The sequence below is a fragment of the Anomalospiza imberbis genome, chromosome 9, assembly GCF_031753505.1.
Source record: "Anomalospiza imberbis isolate Cuckoo-Finch-1a 21T00152 chromosome 9, ASM3175350v1, whole genome shotgun sequence".
NCBI classification, from domain to species: domain Eukaryota; kingdom Metazoa; phylum Chordata; class Aves; order Passeriformes; family Viduidae; genus Anomalospiza; species Anomalospiza imberbis.
In genome coordinates this window covers 16314662-16334605 of record NC_089689.1, presented here as the reverse complement: position 1 = coordinate 16334605, position 19944 = coordinate 16314662, and the positions used below count along the sequence as shown (strand labels likewise).

Below are 19944 nucleotides of genomic sequence, written 5' to 3'. Positions count from 1 at the left end.
TAATTTTTAACTAGTACTTATAGAAAAACTAATAGAGACTAGTCATCTCTAGAAGAACAGATCTCTGAAACCAGTTCAATCCAAGGAGGGAAAAACAAATTAATGTAATTCCATCATGCACATGTCCACCAGTTAGCCTGACAACTTTCTAAATTAGTTGTTACATTTGTTTCTTTATAAGCTTTGGTCTGGATGTTAAGAATTCAATCTGTTTTTTCACAAGTGAAGTACACAGCAAGGAAGTAAGTTTGGCAAATGGCTTCTGAACAACTCTGAACTCTGAAGATACAGTAGTACAACATTTTTAAAGATGAACACGGCCTCATTTAGAAGATGGATTAAAGTGGAATATGGAGGGCAATTTAAGTAAAAAATCAGGATCAGGATCATGCCCAAAGTCAGCATCCTAACATGTGAGCACAGACTACCAAGCCACAGGCTGGAATCTGTGCTATTTATATTGCTGAAGCAGTGCAGGAGGCTTACAGAACTTCAGGTCTTCAAAAGCATATGCTGTTCTTTTATTGTTAGTTTGCAGAATATTTTGTGAAGTGGCACCAATTCCTGTGCTGATACAGGCTGATTTACAGGTTTCTTATCTGAACCAAAAAATACAGGTATCACAGACTGGCTTTGACATCCTATGTGGACAAGTTTTCTGTTCCCTCCCTGTCCAGAAATTTTATTGTCTTCATGCCTCTCTGTAAAGTCCTGAGATGTCATATTTTCGTTGGAATATGAACCTTCTAGAGCAGAAACCTTGCCTTTACTTGGTAATAACTCACTTGGTACACTATTGACATTACATAATATCAAAGAATTTGAACAACAGTAAATAGCAAAAGCCTCGGTGCTATTTTTCCACCACAGCCATCAATCTTACTCAGAGTACTTGCATGACAAAAAACTCTAGGCAAACATTTGCAAAATAAACCTTACCCTTAAGTTTGCCAAATATCTCAAGCCAGAGAGGGAACTGAATCTAACCTTCAGTATACTCAAGGCAAGTGAATCCTTTAAACCAGTTCAGGTAAAATATTCACAGTGTCTCTTTCAAAGACCTCCATTAGCACCTGAATCAACATAATCTCATTTGCATGCCTTTCACACCATTTTAAACTACAACTGTTTCAAACCATAGCCACAGTGGACCTAAGAGATGCTAAGATGTCTCAGCTCCTAAAGCTAAGGAGAGTTAAACAAGATACATCATAGGTCTTTCTCAACATCTCATACAAGCTAGCCTTTGGCAATCAGCTTCTCTGACGTATGGTGGTGTTTAACTGTCTCTCATTTTCTTGCTCTCTAATTGAGCTTGTAAACTCTTCTTATAAGAAATTTGTGGAATTGAAATAAAACTAAGGGAAGAGTTCCATACTCTCAACAGTCTGGTGCCATATGGGGCAGCACACAGTACTGAAGGTAAGCAAACTGGAAGAGAAAATGTGCAAATTCCTCTTGCTGTTTGCATCCAAGCAAAAAACTTCTGGTAAGCAATCAAATTATTTTAAGTTACAGAAGTGCAACAGAACATCACATCTCATCTCTTCTGCTCAAAAGATAAAGCTTTCTTTTGCCTCTAATTAAAAAGATTAATAAAGTAACAGAACACATCAGGTTTGCATCAATCATTGCCCATGTGGTTCTTATTAAAGTAATTAAAAGTTATCTCTTCAAAATTGTTGGATGAAAGTGCCATGATCTGCAATTGAAAACACATTGAAGGGAGTTATCTACCTTACTTGACTATTTTAAAACAGTTAAATTTAAGAACACTGTGAAGGTAATATTCAAAAAAGCCCTTAAAGGCAATTTGTCAGTAAAATTGTCCTATGAACCCTCTATTGAAGAATGTAAATAGTGTTAAGGCCTTTGTTAAAAAAATTAATTGAAAGAATGAAGATTTTTCTACAAGAAGTTATTTAAAACTTAGACAATGTAATTCAAGTTTTTATCTTCAGGGCTCTCTTTAGGTCCTGTATATATTAGGACTGCTCATTTCCCCTAGGGTTGAATCTTTTAATGTGTTTAGATTTTCACACTGAGTGGGACAAATTTCAAATAATCCTGAACAAACCTGATTGTTTTGCTGACATGTCACCCCATATTTCACATAAAATAATGCTCAATTTTGACATCCAGCTTGCACAATATATGGGATTTGGAAAATGGGTGATCAAAACAGAGATTTTTTGCATATGGAGGACTGTAAACTTACAAATCTGTTAAACAGAAATGTACTGAAAATGGAATGTATAATTTAATTACAGTACTTTTCATTCAGATATTAGTGTACCACAGTTTTAACATCAAGCTAATTACATCAAAGCTAGTAGCATGCTTAAAACCAATGCTTTTTAAAGCTTTCTTTGTGTAATGCAACTTAAAAGTGTTTTTCCCCCACTCTCTTCTTTATCTTCATTGAATGCAAGATTTACATTTTGGCATAGCAGACAGTGACTTCATGGAGTTCTTTTCAAAACTGTTTACGGTGTAAAACCAGTCACAACCTTTGAGAAAGGTTTACTGGATACCATTAAAAATATTTAATGAACAGAAAGGTATCTCCTGTAACATAAAGAAGCTTGTTATTTAACAAATCATAGGAAAACACCAAAGGGTGTTAAAGAAGAACTTGTTTGGGTTTTATTGTGAAATAAGAAAAAAAAATCCTGCTATCTTTATTTAAATTTGAACTCTGCTACCCATTTCCTTCTGCCACTTGTGAAATCCAGTAGTGTCTTGCATCTTCTTTCCACTTACCAACAGACACCTTGACCCATGCTCATTGGATTTATATGACAGTGCATTTATATGACAAGAAAAGAACAGTCTGTAGCTAAAGGCTATTTAGAAAACTGAGACTGCAATTTGCCCAACAATTCTCAGCTATAAAAACCAACTTTAATTTAATTTTTGCTCAGATGGAATTCTCCAACTCTCAGGAAAAAAAAAATAGCAAGGAACACAAAATTAGAGAAGTGCAGACTTTTTAAGCAAGACTATGGGAGGAAAGTGGCATAACATATTGACTGTGTGTCTCTAAAATTTCCTATAGAAAAATAGGAATCAAATAAAGTGTGGAGAAAAAAGAACAGTGATGCTGAATATGACAAAAAGCTTGTTTATGTTTAATACATAGGAGGAATTGTTCAAGGACAGTTAAATGTGACCTATTTAATACACCAAGGTCTCACATACCCATGGTACTCTGCTGAGTAAGTGCTGATCATGCAAATTAAGGCTGCCTGGGGATACACAGTGCTTTTCACTTGCAGTTTGAATTTTCCAAGTTCTCAAAAAACTTTTAGAGATGTGGATACATGTTACTGGGTCACTAGGGCTACTTCCATTTCTGCAGTTGTTGCCTCATTTGGAAAATTCATTTTGTCTGACATTCTTGAGTCTTCTGGCACACAAATCCATTTTCATAATATAAAAATCTAATTATTGCTACTAGCTGTGTAATTTAAAATGTGGATAGGCAAGTCAATATGAAAAGGTGTCCCAAGACAAATATTTGAGCTTCAAGAGAAAAGAGGAATAAAAATCTAGTGGTCATTGTGACTCTAATTAACACAAAAGTTCAGCAGAGTCTAGGAGTCATCAAAGTTAGAGTAGAGCATGCCCTCAGTATTCACTGCATTCAAGTGTGATACCTTCTGGACAGCCTTACACTTATTGGCTTAGATTTTTCCCAGATTGCAATATGCTTACAAATCCTACTAGCCATAATTTGGGTTCATTATGTCTGAGCAAATGCAAGGAAATCCAACTACACACCACCTCTGAAACTGGCATCAAACACCCAATCAAAATTTTACAAGGTAGGTAAGGATTAGCATATGAAGTGAAAGGGCTAAGAAAAATATATGAGTTAGAAACAGCAATGTCCACTTAACAAGGATACAATGTGCCCACTGTCTGAATAGTAAAGAACACTAAGACAGACAATCCTTTTCCATAATTTTACTATAATTATATAAATTTTATCCTTGAGGGAAATAATGCTCTAAAACAACTTGCCCTAATCTCATTCCCCAAACATTTCTCTAAAAGATTAAACTGTTTTTCCTATTGCTATTTTTAGTAATTAAACATTCCATGCTCTGGGGCCCCAAAGAAAGCAACACTCTGGGTTCTGGATGTGTTGCATGATATCTTGAAACTATCTTAAAAAATGTATGCAGCCAGTGTTGTGATCCCCACTGGATCTGCAGGGACCCATTAGGATCATCAAGGGAAGCATGTGGTTGTGACAATGCAAGCAATTTAGCATTACTCACTGGAGCTGAAGTACAGCACAGTGTGAAGCTGCTATTCTTCTCCTTGGTTTCTGAAGACACTCAAGGCTGAACCTACTCACAGCGTAATACACACTGAAATCAGAAACAGAGCCTGAAGCCTCTCAAGTGAAAAAGATTAACAGGGGACTGAAGCTGGGGGTTTCCCCCCACGGTCCCAAAAAATGACCATGAAATATTAAAGATTGCTAGAAGCAATTTCATTACAAATCTCTTTTGAACTGTTTGTGCAACTGAAGAAATGGATTATCTTATATTATCTTTGTGTTTACAAAAATAAGAGCTGCTGTATACTAACAGAAAAGCACATGAATGCCTGCTTCTATAGCTCACTTAGTATTATCTTCTTCCCTTTGCAGAAGCAAATCTACTTATAAGGTAATTGGTGTAAAATACTTTCAAATGACTGTCTGGAAAATCACCTCAGCTCTTAATGCCAAAGCAGGGGCACAGTCAGTGAATGCAATGGAGTTCAGGCTAGACCCTGGAACAGCTAACATGATGAGACACAACACTTTCTTCCAAAAATGTAATTTCATTAGTTACCAAGTGAAAAAGGAATGTGAGCACTTGAGGACACTTAGGGTAGACTAACTGCATGTGCATGTTATATATATACCTGGTACTTTTGTGCAAGTAAACACAGGCATTGTCAGAAGAAGGATACTCTACTATGCAGGGCGCCAAGACAGTTGCTGCTAGCAATATTCTCTTTATGTTTGTGTGCTTATAAAAATGGCCCAAGATACAAATAGCTCAGAGTAACAAACTCAGAATAAAAAAAAGAAGATCAAAAACACTAAGAGACAGTACGCTTAAACCCCCACTTATTAGTATTAACAGTTATGGTGTGAGAATGACAGAAATTTGACCTTGGTTAGTTAGTGTTTTTAAGCCACAGAGACAAAGTGGGTTTCCTATAGACACTATAAAAAACTGCACTGTGGAAGCATTTATAGGGTATGACTTTCCAAGTGCACAGTGAGGTTTTATAGCTATCTCAGACCTATTGGGCTAAATCCTGAGCCACTGAAATCAACACAATTCTACTTAGTCTAGCAGCACTACACCAATTTACATCATCTGAGGATCTTGCCCAAAAAGTGTAATGTGACTCCTGTGACCTCAGCTTTCACAGAACAATCTGATACTACACAACATAATCTGACAAACCCAAGAAATTTGAAATTAAGACTTCTCCTCTCCCCACATTTCACCCACTTGTGTTTAAGTGCATTGCTGCAGAGGCCTTGATATTACAGTCAGTGCACCAAAACAGAGCCACAAGAAAAATACTACTGACTTCGGCATGACTCACATTTATTTCAGTGAGATCTTATTTAAGCAAAGAGTGAGTCTGCGCTACGTTGAGTGACCACTGTGATATTAAAACGTAATAGGCTTTTCACAGTCTGGTTTCAGATTATACCATACTCTGTGTTATGGCCCTGGAGTAGGCGCCAAGCTTTGTTTCGCTGGGATTTCAAATGTAAACATTTAGATCTGGATACCAGCTTCCTCTTATATTGTAAATGACGTCCCTGAAATTCAGAACCAGAATGTTATTCTTGGCTGACCAAAGTCAAATAGAAGGATATTCTACAATTATAGTAATTTTGAAAGAATCTAACTATCCAAGCACATTTTATCAGCTGGCACAAAACTAACATTTCTGCATTTACTTCAGTGAGCCTAAAAATCTCACCTGAGTTGAAGGATTGACCCTAAGATATCTACAATCTCTGTTAAATTACTTGGTATCAGTGACATGAAGCACTAGGGTCTGGCTGAAATTTCATGAAAGATGGACTAAAGGCCATCACTGGACAGAGACCATAGGGCAAAAACATATTTCAGGAAAGAAAATTTCACATCTCAAGTTCTCTTCACAATGAAAGGTGACCTTTGATATCATTCTTGCCTTGCTCTTTGTATAAACTCATTTTGCTTTCAGTACAACTCAAACACAGATGAACACTGTCTTAATTCTTTCCTTAGCATCCCCATTTCAATATTCCAGACTCAACCATCATTTACCCCAGCAGTCCCCTACTGTGCATCTGTCCCTCAAATCTTAAATACCTGTCCTCCCCATCTGTTCTGAGGCCAAATCCAAATGAGTCTTGTGCACGTAAGTTCTATCATCTACCAGTATAAATGACAGAATCTACTGCCCATGCATGCAAATGTTAGCTATCTAGATCAACCAATGTGCCATTGTGTATTAAGGGGCAAAGGCTTTTTGTACAGAAAGAGAAGCCTATTAAGTGTACCTTTGAAACTGTGGTCCTAAAATTATGCTCAGGAAAAAGAAGAACCCCTGCCTGTAAAGAGTAGGTATTTTCAACACGTATAATTTTCAGGCAGCTTAAATCTCTGGAAAACCTTCAGAGGTTGAATTACCCTTGCTCATAACTCTTCAGGATTCACCCAGTCTTTGGTAATACTAGAATGTATATGCAATCTGTCCAGTTAAAGTGTTCAGACAAAGAAACAACATCCCACTAATATAGATTATCTGCAGCATTCAAATGATTTTAAGTCATAAAAACATACAAGGAAGTTTAATTGCTGGTTCACCAGGAAGACACTGTGATAGGCAAGAGACAATTTGAAAAGCCAGATGACATTTCTGGTTTGTGGTTGTTTTAATTTTTAACTAAGGCATGTTTTCTTTTAAATGCTGCAAACGGCAAAAATTTTATGTTTATTCACCCACATCCAGATAAAATTAGATGATAGACCCCCCCCCACCCTGCCTTTTTTTTTTTTTCCTTCTTTTTGAAATCCAGGAACATTAATTCTAGGACTGAGTACTTCTAACACACTAGGTTTTGCCTTAGGCCAATTTATCAACTATCACAATCTCCTTCTGAAGAGGTCTGAAAATGGAACATCTTATTTACCCTTTATTAAGGAAGAACATGGTTGATCCTCTACATTTTGTGTCTCTATATGAAGTCAGGGTTTGGGCTCTATGAACTCAGTTCTGTTGCCAAGCTGTACTGAAGAACTGAATTCAGTTCAGCCTTCATCTGTGTTATCCACACATTTATATACGCCTTTATACAGACTCCAGTTATCACTCAGTGTATGAATCAATCTCTTAGCAATTTATGATTTATGCAGCTTGCTAGAAGAGAAGTAGGCCATGCCAGCCTTGAAAGCACTTTAACTTGGTTGTTTTTACTCATGAAGGACATGTTGTCCTGTAATTATTCTGTCATTTCGTAAAAGGTGAAATCCTTAACAGGTCCTTGCTTTCTGTGCTGCTATGTGTATGTGTGAGTTGATGTCTGAGCACATCTCACCCAGTAGGAATCATCATTCCAAATTGCTTTACAGGGAGCTACATAGACCTGGACAGCTTAAAATGTTTTAAATATCCTTAGATGATTGCAGGGGGAGCAGGGGTGGAGCAGGATAAGGGGGAGTCAAGGAAATCATTAATATGTTCCAATTACCGCCCTGATTCACAAAATACACAACTGCATAAAAGTGTCACTTTCTGTTTTGGTCCTGTCGGTAATGCAGTGTAATGCTGTGTTTTCTTGTATCATTTAGTACAGGCAGTATCAGTAAAATGAGCAACTTTAAACAATTATGCAAATTTTCAAGTAATGTGTTCAGAGAAAGACTGAAAGGAGATTCTGACATTAATCAAAGATTGCAGGTTCTACTTGCAAGAGTTCTGTAAAATATGGGATAACCTTAAAGTTAGTGGCTGAAAGGCAAAGGTTTTTCCTGCCTCAAATTAACTGTATTTTTAGTTTATTGGGAAAAGAAGCACCAAGAATACTAACTTCCCTTTTCTACACAAAAAATCTGCCATTCAGCTTCAACAAAGAGCACTAAAACATACTTCCCCTTCCTTAGGTATGTCAGAATATTTGGAAAATTTTAATAAATTTCTAAAATGTATGAATTCCATGACTCATGGGAGCTCTACAATAGATTCTCCCTAAAAAGTTCTGCTGTGCCTAACTAAATGCTTTTCTGATATACTGGCAATATGAAGCTAATGAAGTGTGTAAATACAGCATACTGAACTGTTTGCAGTGGATAAAAGGTCAAACTGGACCTAAAATGGAAACAGGGGGGAATCCAGATTCTTCTGATACTTCTGGGTAGTTGGGGGTCTCTTTTAAGTGGAGATTGGAGTGAAAGCAAGGCGGGGATTAGGACCCTTCAAGCTTCAGAGTAAAATTTCAGATCTGTTTGTTGGAAACTGCATGTGTGCTTTTCAGCCCTTGCTGTTAACCAGGGAATGAAGCATAAATTGGCCAGAGAAAAATCATGTTCAGTATGACCATGAAAAGGAAATGCCATATCTCTCATGAGAAAGAATGATCTTGAAAGACGTCTATCCTGCTCGCAGGACTACTGGGGCTCAGGCAATATCCAGACTCTTAAGATCATTATCTGAACTGCACTCTGAACCTCTGCTTCCGCACTGTCAGCTGCAATACATGAGGGCAGTTTACAACAGTGTTAGTTATTCACTTCGAATTTCCCAGCTTTAGTTAGTTTAAGTGAGACCCTTAATGTCACTTTAACATAGTGTTTTTGTGTTATATTTTAATTTTGAAAGGATTATCAAGAAAATCTACCCTTTCCGTTAAGTTTCTTTGAAAAATGATTAGGCATTTTAGAAAGGATCTCCAAATATCCTCACCGTGCCTGATAAGTTATCCACAATGAAACACGTATTGCAGACGAAAATTGAGAAAATGCAGAGGCAAAATATAAAGTTCTCCATCTGAAATTACAAATAATGTGTTACTTGGGAATGAAACATGAGCAAACATTTTAAATCATACTGAAATTTTCTTTGTGTTGGTATTTGGCTCTGTATATCTTTATTGATAAAACGAGCAATTTATTTTTCTTTTTATGGGGCTAACAATTACGCACCACTCAAAAGAATCTGATTGCTATTAGCTGACTACAGCACTTGCAAGGAAAGAAATTCCGTTGCCTTACACGAATGTTACCAGCAAGATTCCACCTAAGAAAAGCTTTGGAGAACTGCTAATGAGCCTTCTTTAGCTACTCCTTCCTAAAATACCATATTTTGTAATCTTGAGCTGCAACTAATTTTCCTGATATTACATGTGCAAGTCACTGTGAAAACTAAACAGAAATAGGATGTAACAAAAAACTCACTTGTAAATATGGTTCCTCAAACATAAAAATCTGGCAAAGCTCAAAGAGCAGAGCAGGAGGTAAGACAGATTTCATATGCTGCTGTCTTTAGTGCTTTTAATGTACATTGTATAATTATGTACTTCATGTCTTCCAAACTGAGTTACTTTGGTTTAAATCTAGTCGTAGAATATCTGGCTATGTGTCTCTCCTAATTTCGTATAGTATTCTCTGGTCTAAAGCAAGCAGTTCCAAATTAAATAAACGAGCATACCTACTGCACAAAGCAATCGACTGCATTCCAGTGAAGCCCCTTTGAAAGCTATGTCAAATCTCTGCTGACTCAGGGAGGGAAGTACCTCATTCCCTTTGCATTAGTCACCCTGCTAGAGATTAATCCTAATGAGTTTTTTTTACAGGCTTGGCTGGCACACCCAGGGATTTGCATAACATACCTGTAACTTCTCAGTATTTAGCCCAAAATGTGCTTGTTCAAATGCAGATAGATATCAGTTTTTCCAGAAACCATTAACTACAGCGTTACTGCAGGAGCTTATCGAGCCTGGAGTGAGGCTGGCCACAGGGCGCTTCCGCAGCTTTGGTAAGCAGCCATCACACAGCCAAGTACTGTAAAATCAGCATGGGCCAACACTCACACAAACACCCGTGTAAGCGACACATCTCACAAAAGGTCACAGCATTAAAGAACAACAGTGTTCTCTTTTTCTTTATTTCATTATCCTCATTATCTCCCTATTTCACTGATTTTTGGCAAACAGTGGGCATCTATTTGACGAGACTAGACTATTTGCAGACTCTGTGATGGAGTTTCAAGCTTCCTCCCAGCTGTATCCTGCCCTCATTAGGCAAACAACCATCCCTTGGCCTTTTCCTCCCACCAGCATGAGAAAAGACTAACAAAATTTCAGTTCACAAAGAAAACAGGAGTTGCGCACCTTTGATCACTGTTGAGTTATTTTACTCTAAATACAATGCCCCAGTAATTTTTACTGAGGGAACAATACTAAACTAGTAATCCATACCTACAATACCATCAAAACATCAGAAAAAAATCTGTCATGAAAAAAATGTTTGCATGCAACTTGGCTCAGTTCTTTTATAAGTAAAAAAAAAAAAAAATAAAGTAAAATAGCCACTATTAGATGCATGGGCTAAAGCAAGAAGCCTGGTCTATTCTGAACCAAAGGGCTGGAAAATAATTTTCAGATCTGAAGAATTTTAAAAGACAGTAACAAGCTCTTTCCCAGTTAAATGAGGGTGCTGCTAGCTTGGTTACTGCAGCCAACCTAAATCACTGCAGCATCCCATGGAGTGAAGCTATGTCTTTAAGGTAGCCAAGGACCAAACTGCTTTCCTCAGAAGTAAAAATAAGGTCATCACAGCTCACAGTCTAATATACTCCACAAAGGACACAGTCTGAAACTTGTCAGTTTACTGAGCACTAGTTCATAGTCCCAATAGACTCCAGCTATAGTCTGGCAATGCAGCATAAGAAAACAATAAATAGCTTGGTCTCTATTAACAGGAAATAAGGTAGCACAGCTGTGTTTCACCACTACAGACCACAATCACAATGATCATTCACTGTCACTGTCACTCCCTAAAGTACTGGCCTGGCAGCCTATTTTTGATTTTTGATTTTGATGTCTCTTAAGGATTCTTAATGTACACACCATCCTAGTAGCTAAGGGCTATGTAAATGAAGCACTGCAAGTTGTGCATTGGTGCATCTGACTTTTGGACATCCAGCCACGGAAGTGGTACACAAAAAAACTCATGCTAATGCCTAAGTTTCCTAAGCAAAGAATGAGTGCTTTAAGAAGTGCTATCACTAATGGTTTGGCACAAGGCTCTCAGGAAGAATCATATGAACTGGCCAGGAACATGCATGAACACAGGCTGGATCTAAGTCTCTATCTCCCTGAATGAAAGGACCAGAAAAGGTGTCTCCAGCTATCCCAGACCTACATCACAGAATTGTCTGTACCACAAGTATTTCAATGAAAACAGCAGGCCTCTTTTATTTTAAATGGAGTTTTATAGCTGTGCCCATTCTTTTTAAATATAACAAGACTAGATATGATATGTTCCTACAAATGGCCAGATTAGTATCTCCTGTGTGTGTTTCCTAACCTCCAGGCCATCAGACAGCCAGCATGGGGCAGGGAGGGGCAGGGACTCACCATCTCCTGACTATCCATTTCATCAGCAACTCTATGTGATTCATGAATGTTGTGAAAACTGCTCAGGGCCTGGTAACCTCAACCAGGGCAGAAGTCTGTGAAAAAATGAAGCCTAAAATCCTTTAGGACTTTTCCAGTCTCTGGACACCAAAGACACTACCTGAAAACTGAAATGTGGTATTGTTCTATTACTACATACCTATGACAATCTTTTCATGAAGAAGAGCTAAAGCAATTCTGCCAGCTCCATGAAGCAGGAATTCCCTTTCTCCTGTGTCCCATGGGCAGGCTCTGACAGAGACATTGCCAGTTGTCTCTGTTCACACAGGCCTCACTGTGAAAAAGCCAAACAACAACACGGCTTTCCATGCTGCATCAGTTAGCTTTGGCTGAACGTGTAATCATGTGTCTGTGGTTTTCCTGTTTGGGTGCCTAATTTAATTGGCTGAGTCCACTCCTACAAGTGTGGAATGGACTCTGAGGGTATGAGGAATTAGCATGTTTCTCTGCCAGAGACATTCCACCCAGATCCCATGTTTGTTTAACATGTACAAACAGCTAAAATAAAATACTTGTTGGCCTCAGTAATAAACAGAATATAAAATAGTGTGAAATTAAGCAAGACCAGCTGGGCTTCAGGAGAAATGAAAGGAACAGTTAACTTACACTACACAATGATCTGGAATGCAGACACACTAAGATGGACTGCTATTGATGTCTGGTTTTGATGCATTTTATATACAAAGTGCTGATTAGATCTAGCTACCAAATTATACCCTTTCGTATCCATATGTCAGTAATAAACAAAATTTAGAGGAGCAAAACAATTGCTCTGCAAGCCAAGTTTAAAATGTTGCATCATTGGCTGTAGAAGTGTGAAGTCATCACAGCAGTGGTAATGATTCCATTGTTCCAGAGGCAAAGGAAAGGGAAAAAAAAAATCAAAAAAGAACATGAAGAATTCTTCTGATCTAAGGCAGGATTTGTCCAGCCCTCAGTGACTCATGAGAATTTCAGGATAAGCATCTGTATAGAATCTGTGTAGGACCATTTGGGCCTCCAGATATATATACTGAAACCATAAACCAAGCAACTGCTTAAGCAGAGTTTTTTGGAGAACTTTAGAAAGTTGTTCCCTATAACACAGGACAGGATGGAGGTGCTCCCTCAGAAGGGATTTTTCTTCCTCAACGGGGAAGCAGAGTCAGGGACTCTGTGATACAGAAGGCATGATTCTCTCTCATTGCATTATGCAATTTTGAACAGAGATTTCAAGCAGGAAAGTGACTTAAGCTGCAATTCCTGTGAAGGATGCTCTGCTGCACTGCCTAAACCACCCTTGTTTCTTTCTCTGGCTAGTCACTGTGCTCCAAACCTTTCCCACTTACCTTCCCTTGGGATTATACATGTGGCGTTGTGGCTAACATTGCCCTTCCAGCAAACTTTTCCTGGCAGTTGGACATTTTGGATATTTTCCAGTTTGTAACAAACAACGTACCAAATGCATTTATGTTTCCAATATCTCTTTTAAGAAAAAGAGGCAAAATGAGGAAATAAAGTCCAGCCCTTGGAAAAGATGCATGGGAAATAAGTTTGGCAGGGCTAAATCACTGACAAAGTAAAATGTCTGGGGGAACAGATTTAGAAGTCTGTCAGACAAATTACTATTTATATTTTATTTCATTGGCTGCTGGACTGTTTTGATCTTTCATTTTCTTTTAAAAAGAATTAACTGGGAATAGTAGACAGGATCTAGTTCTTTCTCCTCAGTGTAAACTCACTGTTGAATTGCCAAACCAACAGAATGGCTTTTCTCTCAAAGTGTAGGAACCTGTTCCTTACCACCTAAGGGCAAGATTCCTCAAATCATCCATAGTGAAGCCTAAGTCCCAAGATGCAGCTTCCTGTGGAAGATCCTGTCTGCACAGTCCACTGCCACTATGCCTCTGAAAGCACTGGAATACCAGGTAGGTCACAAACAACAGTAACTTTAATTTTACTCTGGTGATCATTAAAAAACACCACTTCCATCCATTGCTTTTTCTCCCACAGTTCTTCTTTCATAAAAGATCAAGATGACTCACTTGCCTAGTAAGCCAACATGATGGCGAACTGGCTCAAAATCAAAAGGAAACAAGAAAAGAATTTCACAGCACCACCTGTATCAATAGCAGAACACACCACAGCATCACCAGTCGTCTGAATATCTGAACTATTAGTTAGAATCCAGATGAGAAATGACTGTCACTTGAATGTCTCTTCTCACCCTTTATTGTTTTCCTTTATCTAGAAACAGTTGAAATAAAGCAAAACAAACTGAATTTTCATTCTCGGCCCAGGAAAACATTTCTGCACAATATATAAGTACATCAGCTTTCCACCTTCAGGAACCTGACTCCAACACCTTCTGTTCACCCTGTTGCCTGGAACTTAACACTTTCAGCATCAGTTAGCATCATCCAGCAGGAGCTTTTAGGAAGTCTGCTTTTAAAGGGGCTCCAGAAGTAAGGCTGGGGATTCAAATACTTCATCCAGAGACTGGAGCTAACTGGACTAAAGGAAGCAAAGACATGGGCTGCCTATGAAGACATGCAAAAGGACTTTATGAGACAAATCGCTGGATGACAAATTGATCAATGAAATTTAATGCAAGCAAATGTAAAGGGAAACATATGGAATCCAACAATTCTGACTATGCTTTTAAAATTAAGGTTTCCAAGCTCATTACTGCATCAAGAGAAGACCTCGATAGCCCATTGTAGGTAACAAACTAGCCAGATAAGTAATGCAGATAACAGATAATGAAAGCCTCAGCTAAAAGAACAGTTGACAGAAGAAAACAGTAAATTAAATGTTAGGAGTCACTGTGAAAGTAGAGAGCGTGACTGCATCAGCGCATAAATCCACAGAGACCTTATATCTGGTTCTGATCCCTTTTCTCAAATGGATATACAAATAGAAAAGGCATGGAGTAGAGCAGCAAGGATAATAAAAGCTGCAGAATGACTACTGGTCAGGAAACAATCAAATGTGTTGGCATGGTCCAGTATGGAAGACATGCCATAGGGAGGATACGATAGACACCTATCAAATTGGAAGTGGCCTGGCAACAGTAACAGGGGATCCATTCACTGCTTCTTCCCATACAAGAGCTAAGAAGCATCAAACAGCACAAACAGATCCCACACTCTTACCAGTGTAATTTACAATCAAGCTGTGGAACATCTTGAAGAAGAACGCCACAGTGGATGCAAAGGTTTAAACAAGTTCTGTGACTGGATTCTTGAGGAAAATTGTGAAGGTCTCCCAAGGAGGAAAACCTCCAGAATACTTCAGAGGGTAATAGCTACATTCTTCAACTTCTGATGATACCTAAGACAAGGATGGGGCTAGATGAGCTCCTGGGTCTAATATGGCTCATCTCATATCCTTTCTCATTCATTTGCCGTTCAGTGCCACCAAATAAATTGTGTACACAGATCCTCCTCCCCTCACAGCTCTACAGGCTGAAAAGGCTTCTATCCTCAGCAACTTGTCATTGCCTCATTGCTGGGGGTCAAATCTGTTAACTAGAACTGCTTCTTTATACCCCCACCTGTTTTAGTGAAACAAACTCTACTTATAGCAACAGTGTTATTTAAGTCAATTAAGACACTTTTTGAGGAATACAGGTTAAGTGTTCTCATCTGAACAGCTCAGTCACCATACTGGAGTAGGGATGCAACAACCATCTGGAAAAGCAAAACAGACTACAGACCTGTCTTTCCTTTCCAGGTTCATTCTCCCAGAAATGAGGAGTATCAAATCTCTCTGGCCCAGAAACTCACTGTATGTGAATGGAGATGGCTGACAATTTTTCAAAATTTTATTTTTATGTTACTGCTGGTTTTCATTTTCACTGTTTCTTTGTCAGACCCTTTTTCTCCACAGGTAGTTCAGGTTTGAAAAAAAACTAAACAAAATCTCCACATCAAACATGAGATATCTGCCACTCTGTGATTCATTTAAATACTTTACTGAAAACATTGTCAAAAGGGTTCTAACAGTTGTTTATGTCTAAAAAGAGTGAACTCTTTCCAGTAATGTTTTTAGTATATCAAATTTGTTTCAGAGTTTGCACTATTATCCAAAAAAGAGAAGCTTTTCTATATGCTCCTATAAGAACAATTTAAAGTTAAGAATTTTCACTGAAATTATACTCACTCTTAGTCAACCCAATGCAAGTAATTGATCTGACTGCAAAATCTTTTTCTGTATTTTTTATCTTTTTAAGATGTGAATACTACTATCAGTGAATATTATGATGCTTTCCATATTTATTTTGACTTTTTAAAATTCGTAATCATCACATAGGGGAGATTTTTTTCAAAAGCCTCTCTTGGTAGTTTCCTGTTTAACTGTCTGCATTCAATTGCAACAATCCTCAGCCAGTTTATCTAGAATAGCATTTTTGCCCTTCAGAGTTCAACAAAAGAACCACCACCTTACAGCCTCTGTCTGCTTCTGTGGAAGGAAGCAACATGGCCCTCAACAAACACCCTTGGGGATAAATTTAAAGAAAAAAAGCTACGTGATTGTTTTATACCCTATTTAATCAATCCACACTCTTCTTCATCAATTCAGCTAGCACCAATAAGAAACTAAGGATGAAGATCAGGGCTGTGTGCTAATGACCAAACTTGAAAATGTATCCCAGTTCATTAAACATTTTCACTGTTTCTGTCTTCAGAGTTGATAATATGTTTTCATAAGCAGGCAGGTTATTAAAACCCAAACTTCCTGGTGAGCGCTGGGACATTATCCATTAACTTGTTTCTGAAGAGAACTGTCCACAGACAGCAGACAGAAAGGAAAATCTTTATCTCACTAACTGCTCATTATAAAAGGTAAAAAGTGCTCCTCAAAAGACAGGCCTTCACAAAAACACTGAAGTTTCAATTTAAATCTTGATGAAATAAAAAATAAATAAGAACAAGACCAATAGGCCAATTACATGCACAAGCAGCATATAACACACATCGTTGTTGCACTATAGAACAACAGAAGAGAAAAAGAACTTTAAAGAACCAGGGGGGAAAATTTGAAAATTTTTATATTTTTCTCTGTATTTGGTACTTCTAAGAGAATGTTCTTTTCTCAGCATCTGCATCTGTAAAACCAGAAAAACCTTCCAGAAAAAAAAAAAAATAAATTGATGACTCTTTGAGAGAAGTACTGTTCTCAGTGATTCATTTGAAAGTGCTGAACTCATATTCAGAACCTGAAATCTAAGAACCACCAGCTAGGCTGGAATTCAAAATTACATTGAAGGAGTGACTTTTTTCATTGTGAGGCATTAAGTAGTAGAGTCAATTGCTTTTCTCACCTATTCCACAAGGAAACAAGGAATAGAAACATGTAAGAATTAAGAAAAGAAGACTTAGTATTGTTGGACTACAGCATCTTGCACTGCTGAACCAGAGGGTGCTTTAAAAAGGAACTTCAAAAATTTAAATAAACCTTTTACAGTCAATCATTTCAAGATGGAGCTGGAAGAGAGACAAAACAAATAAGATAAAATTGTACAGAGCAAATTAGTTAAAAAAGAATGTTTGTGTACTGGGACTCCACTTATAATAAGAGGAGCAAGTAAAGGTCCTGCCAAGTATCAGCATTACTGCCAAGGGAAGGAAGAGGGAGTCCATGGAATAAGTATATGAGGGAATATCTACAGGTCATGCATAAAAAGCATGGAGAAAGCCTGCAACCAAAGGAACTACACAGAGGCACACTCATGTACACTGTGTAAGGAATGCAGAGGGTCACAGACCTCTTCTATTTCAGTTTACGAGTGATTAAAAAAATGCTGTCAGCTATCCACACCCAGCTGGGGAGATGCCTGGTGGGCAGGATTCTCTCTAAGTCCATGAAGTATCACTAGTCTATGCAATGCATATAAATTAACCTGCACGGCAGAATGTGCTACCTAAAATGAGCCCAACCAAGCCAAGGGGTGGCTAAGCAGGTACTGGTTCCCAGGAGTCAACCACTGCTAATGGCCAGCAGCTGCAGCCAGCGTGCAGGAAGGTGGCTCTTATGGGTGTAAGAGGCAAAAGAAATGTGGGCAAGTTAGGAACCCAACAACACACACAGATGGCAGGATCAGGCGGAATTTTCAGCAAAACAGACAACAGGAGTGTGTAAAATAAAGCAGGCCTCATCTGCTTTAACTCAGCCTTCACCCTTCTCATCACACACAGGCACAAATGAGCATCCTTCCTGGAGCCAATGACAGCACAGGGCTGCATTCATTCCAAAGTAAATTACTCCCTTTCTTTGCATAATTTACACAAGTCAACCTCTTACAGTCACAAATTATAGCAACTTGCATCTCACAGGTATTTACAACCATGAAGTACTGGAGTTGGGTAAGGGAATAGTGATAAAAAGAAGGAAAGCTACAGAAAGCTCAAACAAAAGATCAAAAGTGCTCTGCCAATGTAATAAGTGTAACGGTAAACACTCTAATTTCTTCATCATATTACTGGAAGTGCCGTTGGTATGATAAACAAATTAATATTTTTAATTCAATTTACTTGGAACTACCTATAACCTCCATTTACTTTTGCTATTTCTCCCAGTTTGAACAATGAAAAGCAATAAAGCAAATTTCACTTTTGCTTCCAGCCAGTTTAACTTTCAGAAAAGACTATTTATTTATTAAAAAAAACCCCACAGGTCGATTTCATTGGAATCAAAAGCTGCACACATTACTGTTGACCTCTGATTCAATAAAAGGTTTATGGAACACTTAGGTCTAGGTGAAATTAAGTTGACAGAGTTTTGATAACAAATACTCAATTGATTTACAGAGAAATTAATTTAGTCCAAAGTGTTAGTACAGCTATTTGTTAAAATTGCAAATTATAGAATTTCACAGAGTTACAAAATTATTGAGGCTGGAGGGCACCTTTGGAGACTGCTCAGTTCAAGCCCCTGCTCAAAGTAGAGTCAACAAGAACAGGTTGCTCATGACTGTGTCAAGTCCAGTTTTGAATGTCTCCAAGGACAGAGACTCCCCAACATTTCATGGCAATCTGTTTCAGTGTTCATTCACCCTTACAATTAAAAACATTTTCTTTTTACATTTAAACAGAATTTTCTCCATTTCAGTTTGTAGCTTTTGCCACTTGTTTTTTTGCCTGCATGGTTCTGAGACAAGCCTGGCTCTTTATTCTTCATACCCTCCTGAGCAGGAGGCCCACATTTTATTTCGTCTTTTTGTGCTGACAGTGCACCTGCAGGAGCCTTTCTTCCCACCCTTCACCAAGGCCCCAAGGGCTTTAGCTTTCCTCAGTCCATCCTTGTACCTGTGAAGTCCTCCTAGGTGACTCCTTTCACCTCTTCTATGAGTTTTTGTTCCTTTTTTAGCAGAAATTTAATGCACACAGAAAGCTATGCCAGCATGCGATTTTGTAATTTTGTGTGGACAGTCCCCTTAATGCAATTGCTTTTCTAGTACAGTGCAACAGAGATATCAAAGTCCTATTTATACACTTCAAAAAATTTAAATAAAGAAAAAACCCACCCAATCAACCAAAAAGCACAAAACTGTGTCTACAAAGGCACAGCACTGTCTTTTTCTTACAGTCTCTCCTGTGGCACCCTGCTGTACACCATGAGCTCCAAGAGCAGGAGGCAGGCTTTGTTGTTGCACTGCCATGAAGTCATGACTTGTACACTCTGAACAAAGAATGAGCAGTGAGGAACTGCATGCGCAGTCCATACAATCTTCATAACAGCAATTAATGAACAAATAAACATTGCTTGATGGATGAGCCAGACAGCAAATATCCCACAAGTTCCTCCCCAGCCTGTTCCCATAGGTAGGCTAAGGACTCTAAGTGCACTCCCACAAACACTGCTGGAAGACCTTGGACCCATTTCTCCTTTGCTCTGCTGCCTTTTGCAGCTGTAAAGGGCAAATGAAATGTGAAAATAAATGCTAGTTCTTAGGTGCTTTAGACCACTGAACACATCCAGAGACCAAGACATTCACATTGCTTCTGTTCTCCTCACTGCCCTCAGTATGTGGCTTGTACAGCTTTAGTTCAGCAAAAATACCAGAAAGCACTTTAAATCCTTCCTCCAGAGAAGCAACATCTTCTCTGCTACCTGTAGCTCAGCTTTTCTCAGATAAATTCCTCAGGTTTCTCTGTGAAGCACCTGGGGTCCAAGGCCCTGGGTGGCCAGCGCGGACGCTGTGAGAGGACAAGTTTGTACATGCATAGCTGGAGCACAGTTACCCTGTT

At 38.4% G+C, this 19944-nt stretch overlaps 1 long non-coding RNA gene across 4 annotated transcripts in view; it reads right to left on the bottom strand.

Moving 5' to 3' along the window:
• LOC137479433 (uncharacterized) overlaps positions 1–19944 on the bottom strand; it is a 513525-nt gene that overhangs the window by 191003 nt on the left and 302578 nt on the right. The gene's annotated exons all lie outside the window — the stretch shown is intronic.